Source organism: Sinocyclocheilus grahami, unplaced genomic scaffold (assembly GCF_001515645.1).
Source record: "Sinocyclocheilus grahami isolate Dianchi unplaced genomic scaffold, SAMN03320097.WGS_v1.1 scaffold512.1, whole genome shotgun sequence".
In the NCBI taxonomy this organism is placed as follows: domain Eukaryota; kingdom Metazoa; phylum Chordata; class Actinopteri; order Cypriniformes; family Cyprinidae; genus Sinocyclocheilus; species Sinocyclocheilus grahami.
The window spans coordinates 1029993-1045106 of record NW_015505691.1 but is presented as its reverse complement, the minus strand read 5'-3'; the positions used below and the strand labels follow the sequence as shown (position 1 = coordinate 1045106).

Here is a 15114-nt window from a genome sequence, read left to right as displayed (position 1 = left end):
GCTCAGGACCTCAGATTGGGCCGAAGGTTTACCTTCCAACAAGACAATGACCCTAAGCACACCGCTAAAATAACGAAGGAGTGGCTTCACCACAACTCTGTGACTGTTCTTGAATGGCCCAGCCAGAGCCCTGACTTAAACCCAATTGAGCATCTCTGGAGAGACCTAAAAATGGCTGTCCACCAATGTTTACCATCCAACCTGACAGAACTGGAGAGGATCTGCAAGGAGGAATGGCAGAGGATCCCCAAATCCAGGTGTGAAAAACTTGTTGCATCTTTCCCAAAAAGACTCATGGCTGTATTAGATCAAAAGGGTACTTCTACTAAATACTGAGCAAAGGATCTGAATACTTAGGACTTCAGTTTTTCTTTTTTAATAAATCTGCAAAAATGTCAACAATTCTGTGTTTTTCTGTCAATATGGGGTGCTGTGTGTACATTAATGAGGAAAAAAAATTAACTTAAATGATTTTAGCAAATGGCTGCAATATAACAAAGAGTGAAAAATTTAAGGGGGTCTGAATACTTTCCGTACCCACTGTATATATATAGGGATGCACCGATACTAGGCTCCTGTACTCGTACTCGTTAAAATGCCCCGATACCACACAACATGTGATAAGTGCCATATTCAGACAAAGAAACACCGACAACAGAACAACAGACAGCAGAATGGAGTGAAGGATGTCTACTACGAAGTATATGTATGCAACAAATATAATGTTAAACATTCAGTATTAACGCCTGTATAGCTGATGTGCGCGAGCTGATAAACAAAGCACGCTGAGTGGATTGAGCGCGCGGTGGTGCAGATGCGCGAGCTTGTCGAGTGAATATACCTTTCTCACAGACATCACTGGAAAGTTTGTAGTTCGGTCGGATATGTAAAAACAAGTAAGTAAAACAATGAACAAATTACTAAAAGGTAGGTAGGGAGAGAGAGAGAGCGCGCACACTTCTGTTGTGTGATCTTTGATGTTAAATATAAATACATCTTTGATGTTAAATATGTACAATGATGTTATGTTTTCTCTTTTCAAATCGTTATTATTTTAATAATTATAAACACAAATCAAGTATGACAAACCAAATTATTTATGGTCTCAATACCATCAATAACCCCTTAGCTAAAACAGGCATGTATAGCGATATAACGTTATCATAATTGTCATCATTTTCATTTTCTAAAGTAGGTCGAGGCTACATAAAAGTACCTTTGTCACCACGTTGTTTCTTCCACAGACCAAGCTCCACGCACGATCATCATCCAAATTATAATTGTTTATTTTATTTTTTACTTGAACAAAATTCAAGTACAAACATTTATGGCATACTTCAACAATCGTGTATTCCGTGTTGATAAAGCATAAAAAAAAAATTAAAAAAAAGAAACTTTATTTTAAGTCTGAATAAGACACTGCTTTTAATGGGTTAAAATGACCGACTCAACATGTTATATATTTAATCGCTCCAATAACCTGAAATGTATGAATAATTAATCAAATGCAAGAACAAATTAAACACACATTTCCTCAAGAAACATGAAAAGTTTTAATGTTAATTCAAAAAGTCAGCAGTATTACAGCTATAACATAAATTTTAATAGGCCTATATTAGAAAAAAAAAACTGAAAAACACTTCTTTAAAAAAACTTAAAGACTTTATCCATACTGTTGTTATTGACAACAAAATTACACTTCTACACATCTACAAATTATCTCTTATTTTTATGGTATGATTTCTGGCAATGCAGCGTCATCATATAAGTAGGCATGTTCACTGAAATAAAACAATAAATTATTTAAACATAATTCAAACATAATTTAACTATTTAAAATTAATTAACTAATTTCTGGTCGGCATCGTAATTGCAAATATGAGAGAAATTTTCAAAATTGCAGAGAAGCAAGCTTACTGAAAACAAAAGAACAGATCAATTGAGATTATAGTATAAGCAACTAGTTTTGTGCGCGGTCATTTGCGCATATTTCCCTGCCATTTAATTTAAATAAAACACGTGTTTTTTTTCATAATTCATTGTTCAGTTTGCAAGGCAATACCCTACTCTTTCGGTAAACAACGTAACTTACCTCGGCGAAGTGTGATCCACCCTGAAAGTATGGTCATCGGACGTTTATCCTTGGACACGCATCCAAAGTACGATTGTGATTTGAAATCATAAGGAGCCGTCTGCTCTCACGGAACTTTCATGTCATACACCGATTGGACTGCATAGCGCAAACAAGGCCAGAACCTGGATATTTTAGGCCAGGGGTCCCCCCCCCCAACACTGCATGTTTTCCATGTCTCCTTAATCAAACACACCTGATTAAAATCATCAGCTCAGAGACTCTAAGACCTGAAATGGGTGTGTCAGACAAAGGAGAGAGGCAAAATGTGCAGTGTTGGGGGGCTCCAGGAATGTAGTTGGGAACCACTGTTTTAGGAAATATAGAAAAATGGCACGTCTTTTTTTTTTAGCTCAACCATCATGAAATATGATGCACAGGATTGTGGGATATCAAAGGCAGCGAAGGATACATCTATGCTGTTTCAAAAATCGACCAGATGAAGGTATGTCGGAGGCAGGAAGTGAAGCTAACTTTGGATTCAACCGTGCCTTCATGCCTTCCTACCTTGAAATGTGTCCTCCAAAAGCAGCATTTTCCAGTTTTTGGGTGTAGCCTTAAGCCAGGCATACACTGTGCAATTTTCGTCCGATTTTGAGCCGAATTCTGGCCCGTGCAACTCTTTTTTGAGTCGGGCCGAATTTTAGCTTTGTTGTGTGTCGTTTGTCGTGCAGTGTACAGGGGGAAACGAGAAGCGATAAGTCTCTCCCGACAGGCAATCAGACGGTCGGATGAATTTCTGACATGTCAAATTTTGGTCGTGAAAGTAAAAACTGACAAAGCTTTCGCCATCTGATGCTGCATTAACGGCACATAGGCTATTCTCTCAGAGGAGACAAAAGATATTGGGTATTGTCTTAATTTATTTTCTAAAAAAATCTTATGGCTGATATACGTAGTGAAAAAGTATTTTGTGTTAAACAAGTTGTTTTTTAAATTTCTTTGACTGTAGGCTAATAAAGGTCTTATTTTAATGACTGATTATTACAGTGTTCGGACATAGGCTACTTTAGACAAAATTTTAATTATAGATCTATTCATTGTGTAATATATATAAATGTTTTAAATCATTTTCAATGAGGAGTAAGCTAATTTAATCATTTATTATCAACGCGTCATTTGTGCGGTAATGAGCTATGAAATTATTGCGGGGCAAATGAATTGTAGTAGACCTATAAATTTAATAATAAAAGTACCATAATAATAATGATAATAGCAATGGTAATAATTTAATACATTGATAGGAAATGACAAATCCTCTCGATATCACCTGATGCTTTTTTTTTTTTTTAGATATATCTGGCTATCGTCTATATACACGGTGTCATCGTCTGCGCATTTCGAGTATTTCACACATATAGTGTGAGCACATAAATCATGCTCGACAATCGGACCATACAGTGTGACATAAATCACATAAATCGTGAGCTTTGTCTTTACATCGCATGCGATCTGCTCTTACAGTGTGAGTTGGTACCTTGATGAAATCGCACAGTGTATGCCCGGCCTTACAGTTTAGCTTCAGCCCTAATTAAACACATCTGAACCGGCTAATAGTTCTTCAGACTCACTAGAAACCTCCAGGCAAATGTGTTGGAGCTGGTTTCAGCAGGATTGGACACCCCTGGTAGACGACATATTAACTTAGGCCATGTCCACACGTACACGGGTATTTTTATAAACTGAGTTTTTCCTTCTTCCGTTTAAAAAAAAATCTCTGTCCACATGAAAATGCAAAATCATGCTATGAAGCACTGTCAAGAGCATGCCAAGCCAACAGTTGGCGATATAATCTCAACCGTAAAGCCATGTTGGCCAATCAGAAGCCTGAAAAAGTTTCCAGTAGGCGGAGATAACAGCGCATGCTCCAACATCACAAGCCAAAATCTCAGGTTTCGCTGTCTACACGATAACACTGCAACCGGAGTTTTTTTAAAAATCTTCACCCTGGCAGGAGTTTTAAAAAAATGTTCAGTTCCAGTGACCAGGTGCTGCGTTTGCGTGTGGACGAATGGCCAAACCGCACAGTAAAAGCTGCTGTTGAAAATACCCACATTTGTGTGGACAGGGCCTTACTCCTGACAGAATACACTTAATAAAGTCTAAATACAATGTGATTTTATGTGTCTGTTTTCCATCAACTCCACACTGTCAGAGCTACTCTGGGCTGGATATTTGCTCTCAGTTCTGCGGCATTTTCTTGAGCTATAATTGAAAAAGAAGTTCTAAAGTCCATATTGAGGCCAATATGATAAAGCATCAAATTCAAATCACTTTTTTCAGTACTTTATTAAGCCAAATAATCATTAAAGGACTAAATTCAAATAAACATTAAAAAATTACGTTAATTTGATATTGTTATGTCTTGCCTGATTTGTCTTATTTTGAAGTTTTCCATTCTATTGTTCCTGGTTTTTTCTTTACTGTGTTTAGTTTCTGTTTTCTTGGTTTTCTAGGTTTTATTCACCTGTGTCTCATTTGGTTCTCTTTTAGTTTGTGTATTTATAGCTCTCTATTTCAGTGGTTTGTTGTGGTTTGCAATACTCCTACAACTTTTCCTATGTCTCCCAATGCCAGTCACTTTTGTTTAAATAAATATTTACCACTTGCGAATAGATCCTCGCCTTGTTGTCTGAACCAGCCGTGATGAATATCTTTTGTAGCCTACTATAGATATATACAATATATATACAAACTGTTACAAACAACCAATGATAATATTATTGTGTAAAATGGGGTATCAGTATAAACTTCAGAAGAATAAACAAAATATTTTCTTGTTTACATTTGGATAAAGGATTGAATCATTATAGAATGTTACACAAACATATCCATCCATCACTACGGGTTTGTATCTGTTGATTCTGCTGACATGTCTGTAGTGCCTGTTTATTCGCCATCGGCAGATCCAGGAAAGGTCAGATTGACATCTAAAACCTGTAAGTAAAACACAGTGTATGTGGATATGTATGTGTAATGTCACAAAATTAATTAATAGCATTCTAAATTAATAGAATCAAATTGCGAAGGCTGTGATTTAATTGGATTGTCTGTGCTGTGGGTTTCATAATGAAGCATTTTGTTCATCTACATGTGTGCAGCTCAAGAAACAGCGTTTCAGCATCTCATTTGTAAAGTTCCCTAAATTGATCAGCTATTAAAAAAACCTTTTCATTCAAAATTACTCCAGTTTGCAATGTGGATCATCCTTCAGATCAGAGAGACGCTTTACATCTGAGTCTCTTAGTTCATTTCCAGATAGATCAAGATGCCTCAAGTGTGAGGGGTTTGATGTCAGAGCTGAGGCCAGAGCAACACAACCTTCCTCTGTCAAACCACAATTATACAACCTGTAAAGAATTAGGTGTTCATTTTGATATTAATAAATGTCATCTATTTTTATGCGACTCTCCCCATAAACACATTTATGAAAACATAATTTAAAAAGCAGTAATAAAGTAATATAAGTGAGAAATAATTGATAATTTGCCACTGAATTATTAAAAATAATAATAATGCTCAACTAGGCTGTACTGTAACTGCTCCACCTCTTCTGTGTATTATTTTTAATTAATTCAGTGAATCAGGGTCAGTTACTCCTTGTTTATGCCTACGTATGACCCCAGACTGTGATACAAATTGGAGACCAACTATACATTCTCCTACTAATTACACCGCTTCTTTTTAAATATAAATACAACTGGTCATGAAACATTGATTCAAATATAAATTATTACTTACTTTAACATTTACATTTAGTCATTTAGTAGATGCTTTTATCCTGAGCGACAAATGAGAACAATAGAAGCAATCAAACCAACAAAAGAGCAATAATGTGTAACTGCTGTGACAAGTCCCGGGTAGTCTAATGCAGTACACGTAGCTTTCATTATTATTATTATTATTATTAAAAAAGTAGAATAGAAAAGAATAAATAATGCTAGTGTTAGATGGTAACATTTTGTATATAATAAATAAAAAGAAAAGTAGGTAGAATAGAAATACAACCCCAATTCCAGAGAAGTTGATTTTTTATTTAATTGACAAAAATACAAAGAAGACTGTTTTGAAACAGTTCACAGTAAGCAGGTGAATTGGTATTGTGTCAAGGTATCATGTTTGGGTATAAAAGGAGCATCTCATCTCTTATTGAATAAGAAACCGTCATGCCGCGGTGTTAAATATAGCCACATGGGCTTAGGAGTGCTTCAGAAAACTGCTGTCACTTAACACAGTCTGCTGCTGCATCAAGAAATGCAACTTGAAACTCTGTTACTCTAGGAGAAAGCTATACATCAATTCTATGCAGTGATGCCGCCGGGTTCTCTGGACCAGAGCTCATCTCAGATAGTCAAAAAGACAGTGGAAAGGTGTGCTGTACTCAGATGAGTCCTCAGATTTTGAGTTCTCAGTCCCAAAGACCTAAGGGACCATCCAGACTTTCATCAGTGACAGATGCAAACGCGAACATCTGTCAAGGTATATGAGTGCATCAGTGCAAACGGCATTGGTGACTTGCATATGTGTGAAGGTACCATTGACATGGAGGCATATATTGGAGTTGTACAGAGAAATATATTGCCGTCAAGATGTGAATGTGCTAGACTGGCCTGCCTGCAGTCCAGATCTGACTCCTATTGAAAATGTATGACCAGTCATGAAAAGGATCAGACAAAGACAATCACAGACTGCTGAGCATCTATAGCCTTGTTTCAAGAGAGACTGGACAAAAATTTTGCTTGCAAAACTTTAACAATTAGTATCCTTAATTCCCAAACAACATTGTAATTAAAAGGAAAGTTGATGACAGTGTGAAACGTGCCTCTGTCCCAACTTTTTTGGAGTGTGTTGCATCCATCAAAATCAAAATGTGTTCATATTTACAAAATACATTTACGTTGGTCAGTGAAAACTTTGGAAATGTTTTCTTTGTACTTTTGTCAATTAAATAAAGTTAAAGAGAATGAACAAATCACAGATTCTTGATTTTATTCCATTTTTACAAAACGTCCCAACTTCGCTGGAATTGGACATTCAGGACATTCCACCAGCAGGGAACACTTAAGGCTGTGAAAGTGTTCTTGTTCCTCTTTGGGATGGCACAATAATGCGCCGTTCACTTGCAGGAGGTAAGCTTCTGAAGGGCATGTAAATCTGAAGTTGTGCAGAGCCAGTGGTAGTTTTGTAGGCAAACATCAGTGTCTAGGATTTTATGCAAGGGGCTATTGGTAGCCAGTGAAGAATGATGAATGGAGGTGTGACATGCCCTTTTAGGCTTGTTAAAGACTAATCTGATAGAACTGGCTGGAAGACCTGCCAAGAGAGCACTGCAATATTCCAGCCTGAACAGAACAAGAGCTTGAACAAGGAGTTGTGCAGCATGTTTCGATATAAAGGGCCTGATCTTCCTTATGTTGTATAAGGCAAATCTGCAGGACCTGGCAGTTCTAACAATTTGGTCTGTGAATTTCAGCTGATCATAAATTGCAACTCCAATGTTCCTGGCTGTCCTGGAAGGTGTTATGGTTGGTGTGCCAAGGTGGATGGAGAAATTGTGATGAAGTGATGGGCTAGCTGAAACCACAAGCAGTTCTTTCTTGGCAAGGTTAAGTTTAATGTGATGGTCCTACATCCAGCATGAAATGTCTGTTAGACAAGCTGAGATGCGAGCAGCTATTGTTGGATCATTAGGATGGAATGAGAGGTAGAGTTGAGTGTCATCAGCATAGCAGTGATATGATAAGCCATGTTTCTGAATGACTGAACCTAGTGATGCAATGTAGATAGAAAAGATAACTGGTCCAAGAACTGAGCCCTGAGGCACCCCGGTAGCTAGATGTTCCGACTAGGACACCTCACCCCTCCAAGATACCTTGAAGGACCTATCTGAGAAGTAAGATTTGAACCACTGGAGTGCGGTTCCTGAGATGCCTTTTGCCAAGAGGGTTGACAGGAGGGTTTGGTGGTTAACAATATCAAAAGCAGCAGATAGATCCAGCAAGATAAGTATTGAAGATGTGGAAGCTGCTCTTGCCAGTCTTCAACAACCCGAGAGCAAGGCAGTCTCGGTTGAATGTTCACTTCTGAAGCCAGACTGGTTGCTGTCCAGGAGGTTGTTTGTGAGAAAGGCAGAGATTTGGTTGAACACAACTCGTTCAAGTATTTTTGCAATGAATGGAAGAAGGGATACCCGTCTATAGTTTTCTAAAAGTGCTGGGTTAAGAGAGCGTTTCTTAAGTAGTGGGGTTATCCAAGCCTGTTTAAATGCAAAGGGAAAGACAACAGTGTGAAGGGATGTGTTAATGATGTGAATGAGACCAGGTACAACTGAAGGATAAATGGCTTGAAGGAGATGAGATAGAATAGGATCAAGTGGACAAGTAGTAGGATGATTGGAAAGGATGAGTTTAGAGACTTCTGCCTCTGAGAGTGGAGAGAAGGACGTGGCCGAATGTATGTTTGCTGGTAAGATGTTTGACAGTTTGTGGTGTGGAGAATTGTTCACTGAAATGTGTACTTAAATGAGAAGAACACAGCACTGTTGTGCTACAGTAATCAAACCTTAAGACTTTTTTCCAAGTTTTTTTTAATCTCAAGACATTTTTTGTCTTGCTGTTCTAGGCTTTAATGCCCTTTGAAATAACTTAAATAATTTGATAAAGTGAAATAGAACTGTAATCTGTTCAATAGACCTAGAACTAGGGACAACAGCTTTCAGCCATGCCAGCTTAAACTTTTAACAGTTTTATAGGTTATTAAATTTTTTATATTAAATCATAAATAACATTGTCAAAATAGCACTAGCTGTATGTCACCTTTCATGCCCAGATGTCTCTTTTTATTTAACACAACATTGTGCTCCCATTGAACGCCAGTTCTGTTTTCCATTGAACACCAATTCTGTTTTTCATGTCACACATTACAAGACATTTTAATGTCATTTTGTAAAACTTTTGCACACATTGCAGTATCAGCTCCAACTTTTTAAACTCTCTTCTTATTTATATCAACCTGTTTATCTGTGTACAGTTTTATTTTTAAGCTAAGAAAGAGATTTGATCTGAATAGGTGGATTTTACATCCTTTAAATTGCTTCAACTATGAACTATAAGCAAATATTTATTTGTGAGTACCATTGTGTGTGAATCTAAGAGAGATTATTTAACAAAGTTTCTCCAGTTTACACTGAGGATCCTTTAGTCCAGCAGAGAGCAGCTTTACATCTGGGTATCTTAGTTTATTTCCAGACAAACAAAGTTCTCTTAGGTTTGATCTTAGAGCTGAATCCAGAGCAGCATAACCTTCATTTGCCACCACAATCAGTCAATCTGTAGAGAACAATGACACTCTTCATTCTGTCAGAGTGACTTGAGAGAAATATATTTTTCATTATTTACCATAAATGGAGGAGGATACTGACATGTTTAAACAATCTTACAATAGTTTGTCTAGTTTGCAGTGAGGCTCCTTCAGTCCAGCAAAGAGCAGACTTAGTCCTGTGGTGCCTATTTTATATTGAATCAGATCCAGATGTTTCAGGTGTGAGGGGTTTGATCTCAGAGCTGAAGCCAGAGCAGCACAACCTTCACCTGTGACACCACACCTCCATAACCTGTAGAGAACAATAGCACTCTAAAGAGGATACACAGCTTAGATAATCAGAAAGAGACACTTAATTCACAGCACATTAAGGCTATGACTACATTAAGACCAGTTATATATAGATGTCTTACAGTGGGGAAAAAAAGTATTTAGTCAGCTACCAATTGTGCAAGTTCTCCCACTTAAAAAGATGAGAGAGGCCTGTAATTTTCATCATAGGTATACCTCAACTATGAGAGACAAAATGAGAAAAAAAAATCCAGAAAATCACATTGTAGGATTTTTAAAGAATTTATTTGCAAATTATGGTGGAAAATAAGTATTTGGTCAATAATAATTTCAATTGATTTAAATTGATCAATAATGCAGGAATCCTTTTTTATGAGTACACCAAAATCCACTCAACACATCTTTATGATATTTATGTACTGAAAAATATTTGAATGTTGATTATAACTTGCATCCTACTTGCAGACTTAATTCTATTTATTTATTGATTGTTTGAAAGAAAGAAAGAAAGAATGCAATTATTAAGAATGTATGCAATAAATTGATCAAAATGTTTCTATTTCATATGAACGCTGTTCCTTTGAACTTTCTACTCATCCAAGAATCCTGAAAAAAATGCATAATGGTTTACACCAATATATTAAGCAGCACAACTGTTGATTACATTGGACATTATTAATAATGAGAAATGTTTCTTGAGCAGCAAAGCAGCATATCAGAATGATTTCTGAAGGATCATGTGACACTGATCGCTGGAAAAATGATGCTAAAAAATCCAAATTTTCCATCACAGGAATAAACTAGGAATATAAAAATATTGTAGCAAGTCTAAAAAGTGTGTTATGTTCTGTCAGGTGTGATTTAAGACACGCATGTTCTGTTCCTGTGTTATGTGTTCTTTTTGAATAGGGGCTTTAAAGGGATAGTTCACCCAAAAATGAAAATGTGATGTGTATCTGCTTACCCCCAGGGTATCCAAGATGTAGGTGACTTTGTTTCTTCAGTAGAACACAAACGAAGATTTTTAACTCAAACCGTTGCAGTTTGTCAGTCATATATGTATCAATGTATCGTCACGAGCCGCAGGGTTTAATTTGGTTTTGTCTGGGTGTTTTTTTTTTACTTTTTTTTTTAATAAGCTGTGGAGCTTATTGACTGCCATTATATGACTGACAGACTGCAACGGACTGCGGTTTGAGTTAAAAATCTTCTTTTGTGTTCTACTGAAGAAACAAAGTCACCTACATCTTGGATGCCCTGGGGGTAAGCAGATAAACAAAAGTTTTTGGGTGAACTATCCCTTTAAGGGGTTGGGTGTTCTTCTGAAGAACGAGTCTGCGCACTCGTGTGTGGGTGGAGTTTTTTTGGGGAAAAGTTTGAGAAGTGTTTCCGTTTCTGTCAGAGCCCGTGCTGTGGTTTTCACAAGCGTTTACGTTAAAGGGGTCATATGATGCGATTAAAATTTTTCCTTTCTCTTTGGAGTGTTACAAGCTGCATAAAGAAGATCTGTAAAGTTGCAAAGACTAAAATCTCAAATCCAAAGAGATATTCTTTATAAAAGTTGACTTGTCCACGCCCTCCTAAAACGGCTCGTTTAAACGCCCCCACATGTCTACGTCACGGTGTGGGAAGATTTGCATAACGCCTCCCAAATGTTCACGCAAAGAACGAAGGTGTAACTTTTATTCTCGCTGTAGTATTGTTGCCGCCAGCGCCATGTTGTGGAGATGCTGTGTGTTTCGTTGTGAGAGCGAAACTACTTTGGTTGGCCTTCCAAAAGAGGACGATATCCGCTTCGTCATGCCTAGAGCTGATCCATGCTGTTCGCTGAGGAAATGCATTAACTTCGCGCTGTGGATCACCGGATCGGCTTTCACCGTGGACGAAGCGGAGTCCAGCCCGGGGTTGTCACATGTGGTTGCCGCAAGCCTGCCGGCCGCTCCTTCGTCGAATCCGCCGGCTGCGCCGTTCTCAAGTGGACGAAGCGGAGTCCAGCCCGGGGTTGTCACATGTGGTTGCCGCAAGCCTGCCGGCCGCTCCTTCGTCGAATCCGCCGGCTGCGCCGTTCTCAAGTCCGCCTGCCATTCCTCACTCAAGCCCGCCGTGTGCGAAGCTGTGTGACGCATTTTATGGAGGACTGTTTGCTGAATCTGCAGAGTAGCATACAATGGGTCTGTGCTCAAAGGCTGTTCTATAAAGTGGGGCGATTTCAACTTTGCAAGGACAGTCTGCCGCTTCTGACTCACAGCCTGTAAGCACATTTTTTATATTTAAAGAATTTGTCACTGATGTTTCAAACATGAGTAGAGCTTTTTGTTTGTCGTTTCGCCGATCACAAATGCAGACATGGTTTTATGTGTACGCTGCTCGTTACGCAACGTGTAAAAACACAGTATAAGTCATTATGATCAGTAATTATGTCCCCACTGGTTGCAACAAATGCCTCGTTTGTAATGGTTTTATTGGATTTGCATCACAGACAGTTGGAGACGGCATCACAGACAGTGTGTTAAGGGGCGTAACATTTCTGTCACACGCTTGAGGTATTCAGCCAATCACAACGCACTGGATAGCTGGCCAATCAGCATACACCTCGCTTTTCAGACCGATGAGCTTTGTAAAAATCGACGCGTTTCAGAAAGGCGGGGCATAGAGGAGCAACAATAATGTACAGTATGTGGAAAATAATGTGTTTTTTGAACCTTAAACCGCATAAACACATTTCATTACATCAAATACACAACATAATATTCTTTTTTATTGAGCGCTTTTTTTATTAAAATTAAAAGCTGGCAGCATTTTGGAAGACGGAAGAAGTCTGCAGAAATGTAGAGAAAGAGTAAACAGTTGGCTCTTTCTTTGCCTTTTGAAGTTAACAGGGAGGAGAATGTCGGTTCACAACGATGTTTGTGGGTGCGCGACATTATACGGGGAAGGAAACAGTATGGTGCTTACAACAATTTAGTCCAGGAGATCCGGTTGAATGATACACGGTTTGTGGCATATTTTAGACTAAGTTAGATACAGTTTTGTGCTCATATCATACAACTCCTTGAGCTCCGATACTAGTACGAACTAATCTATCGGCTATCTTTTCCATTTTTCTTGTTGTTTTTGTTGTTATGGAAACGAATTGCCACTCGCTTGTCATTGGTCAGCTGTCAAAAAGGCGCTTGACGTAGGGCGTTTTTTTTTCCAGAAAAGTTTAACTTTTTTAGACTTGAAAAGACGTTCTGAGCTGCAGAAAAAGAGGTCAGCAAACGGTGTGGTGCCGAAAGTTGCACCCTGCCAGATTATGCACCCCGTAGTATTGGTAGGTTTAGGAGTAGGTGTGGGGGAGGGGTTAGGATTCAGGGTGGCGTTAGGATTAGGCAATCAGGTAGCGACTTCAACGAGGGGGTGCATAATCTGGCAGGGGTGCAGAATTCGGCACAACACCGGCAGTGGCGTTTTAAAAAGCACTCAGGACTTTTTTGAAAACACGGATTACTCCATAGGATTATAATGTAAAACAAATGCTGGCAGCTACAAAAAAGACACCAAGTGTGAACATAGCCTTACTGTTTTTACTTTATTTTTGATCCAATAAATGCACCATTGGTGAGCATACATGACTTCTTTCAAAAGCACTTTGAACAAAAATGTAGTTTAGTTAGTTTCATCTCATTTTAGATTTCAGATCATTGGAATCAATTTTTCGTATCCATTTATTTTATTTTTTTTAATAAGCAGTTGTCTAATTCCTTGTTAGAGCTGCTATAACTATAACTATCTGTGAATATTTGTTTGTGATTTCCTGCATGTGTGTAATTCTCAGAGAGATCATACGCAAGTTTCTCCAGTTTACTGTGAGGATCCTTCAGTCCAGCAGAGAGCAGATTTAGTCCTGTGTGTCCTAGTTTATTTAACGACATATCCAGTTCTCTCACGTGTGAGGAATTTGATCTCAAAGCTGAAGCCAGAGCAGTACAGCCTTCATCTGTGACACTGTAAGGTCAATAATTATCAAAGACGTCTGCTTTCCTGTCCCAAACCTATCTTCAGTAACAAAAGGGCCATTTGGCATTCCTGAAGGCACAGAGGTGCTGATAGTGATCAAGGCCTGTAGGCCAACATGTGTATACACCGGGGGTCTGCTAATTGTCACACCTTTTGCCCAGTGGGTGAAGTTATAATCTGCTGATTGGTCAGTTTGAATGTCTCACATTTGGTTTTTAGTCACATGGTCAAGGAAGGGATAAAAGAGGACTGTAACTGTTGCTCTGGCTCTTTCCTTTGCTGCCTTTCTCTTCTTGGGGCTCTGCCCTCTCTCTCTCTCTCTCTCTCTCAGGTAATATTTTACACACATGCTGGGTACAATTAATTGTTCATGTTTTACCATCCTTCATCTATTTTGTAACCAATTCAAGTGTAACCATAACAAAATATTGTTATTAAACCATTTCAATTATTAATTATGTGCTAACTAGTCTTGATTCAAGGTTCATCTTAAAGTGTTACCTATTGCAATACAATAGTCACACAATAGCAACGCTCTCCCACATATTTAGCTATTCTAACTGCGCTTATTTCCGTCGTTGGTATAAGTGGCAGTGGGTGGTAATAGACTAGAAATGTACAGTTTTATACCATCGTGCTGATAACGTTTCTTTAGTCATTCGGCAATCCTACAGCCTGAACCACCGTAGGGAAACCATCCTTACAACACCACAATCGATTATCCTGTAGAGAACAATGACACTCTTCACTCTGACAGTCAAAAAGAGAGACCTAAGACCTGTTCATACCAAGATGAATATTTGGTGTGAAAATTTGTTGGGCTAAACATTTTACTTTACATACACAAACATTTGCACACCATCCATGCATCTTCATTTTTTTATGGAGATGTGTTCTATTTTCTTTTACATCATACTATGAGAAAACTGGTGAACCAAGGTAAGGTTTTGGTCACATTTTGCAATTGACAGTAAACAGCAGAGGAAATATCTAGGAAGCAACTCTCTTGTTTGAGTACTCCTGTATTTGGTGTTGTTTGAAAATCATAGCGAATTAAAAAATGAACAGAATTGAAAACATGTAAATACTGTTTGACTTCTTTTGTTGTATTTAATTGATATAACTCTCTACAGTGCCGTGAAAAGGTTTTTGCCACCTTCCTGTTTTTTTTCATTTTTTGCATATTTGTCACACTTTAAAGATTCAGATCATCAAACAAATTTTTATATTACACAAAGATGCAAGTAAATACAAAATGCAGTTTTTAAATTATGATTTCATTTACTAAGCGAAAAAAGCTGTCCAAACCTACCTGGTCCTACGTGAAAAATTAATTGCCCCCTCCTGTTAAATCATGAAAGAACTGTGATTAA

General features: G+C 38.0%; 1 pseudogene; it reads right to left on the bottom strand.

The window, feature by feature from the left end:
- Positions 1–5312: 5312 nt before the first annotated feature.
- Positions 5313–15114, bottom strand: part of LOC107554742 (NACHT, LRR and PYD domains-containing protein 3-like) — a 14556-nt pseudogene continuing 4754 nt past the window's right edge.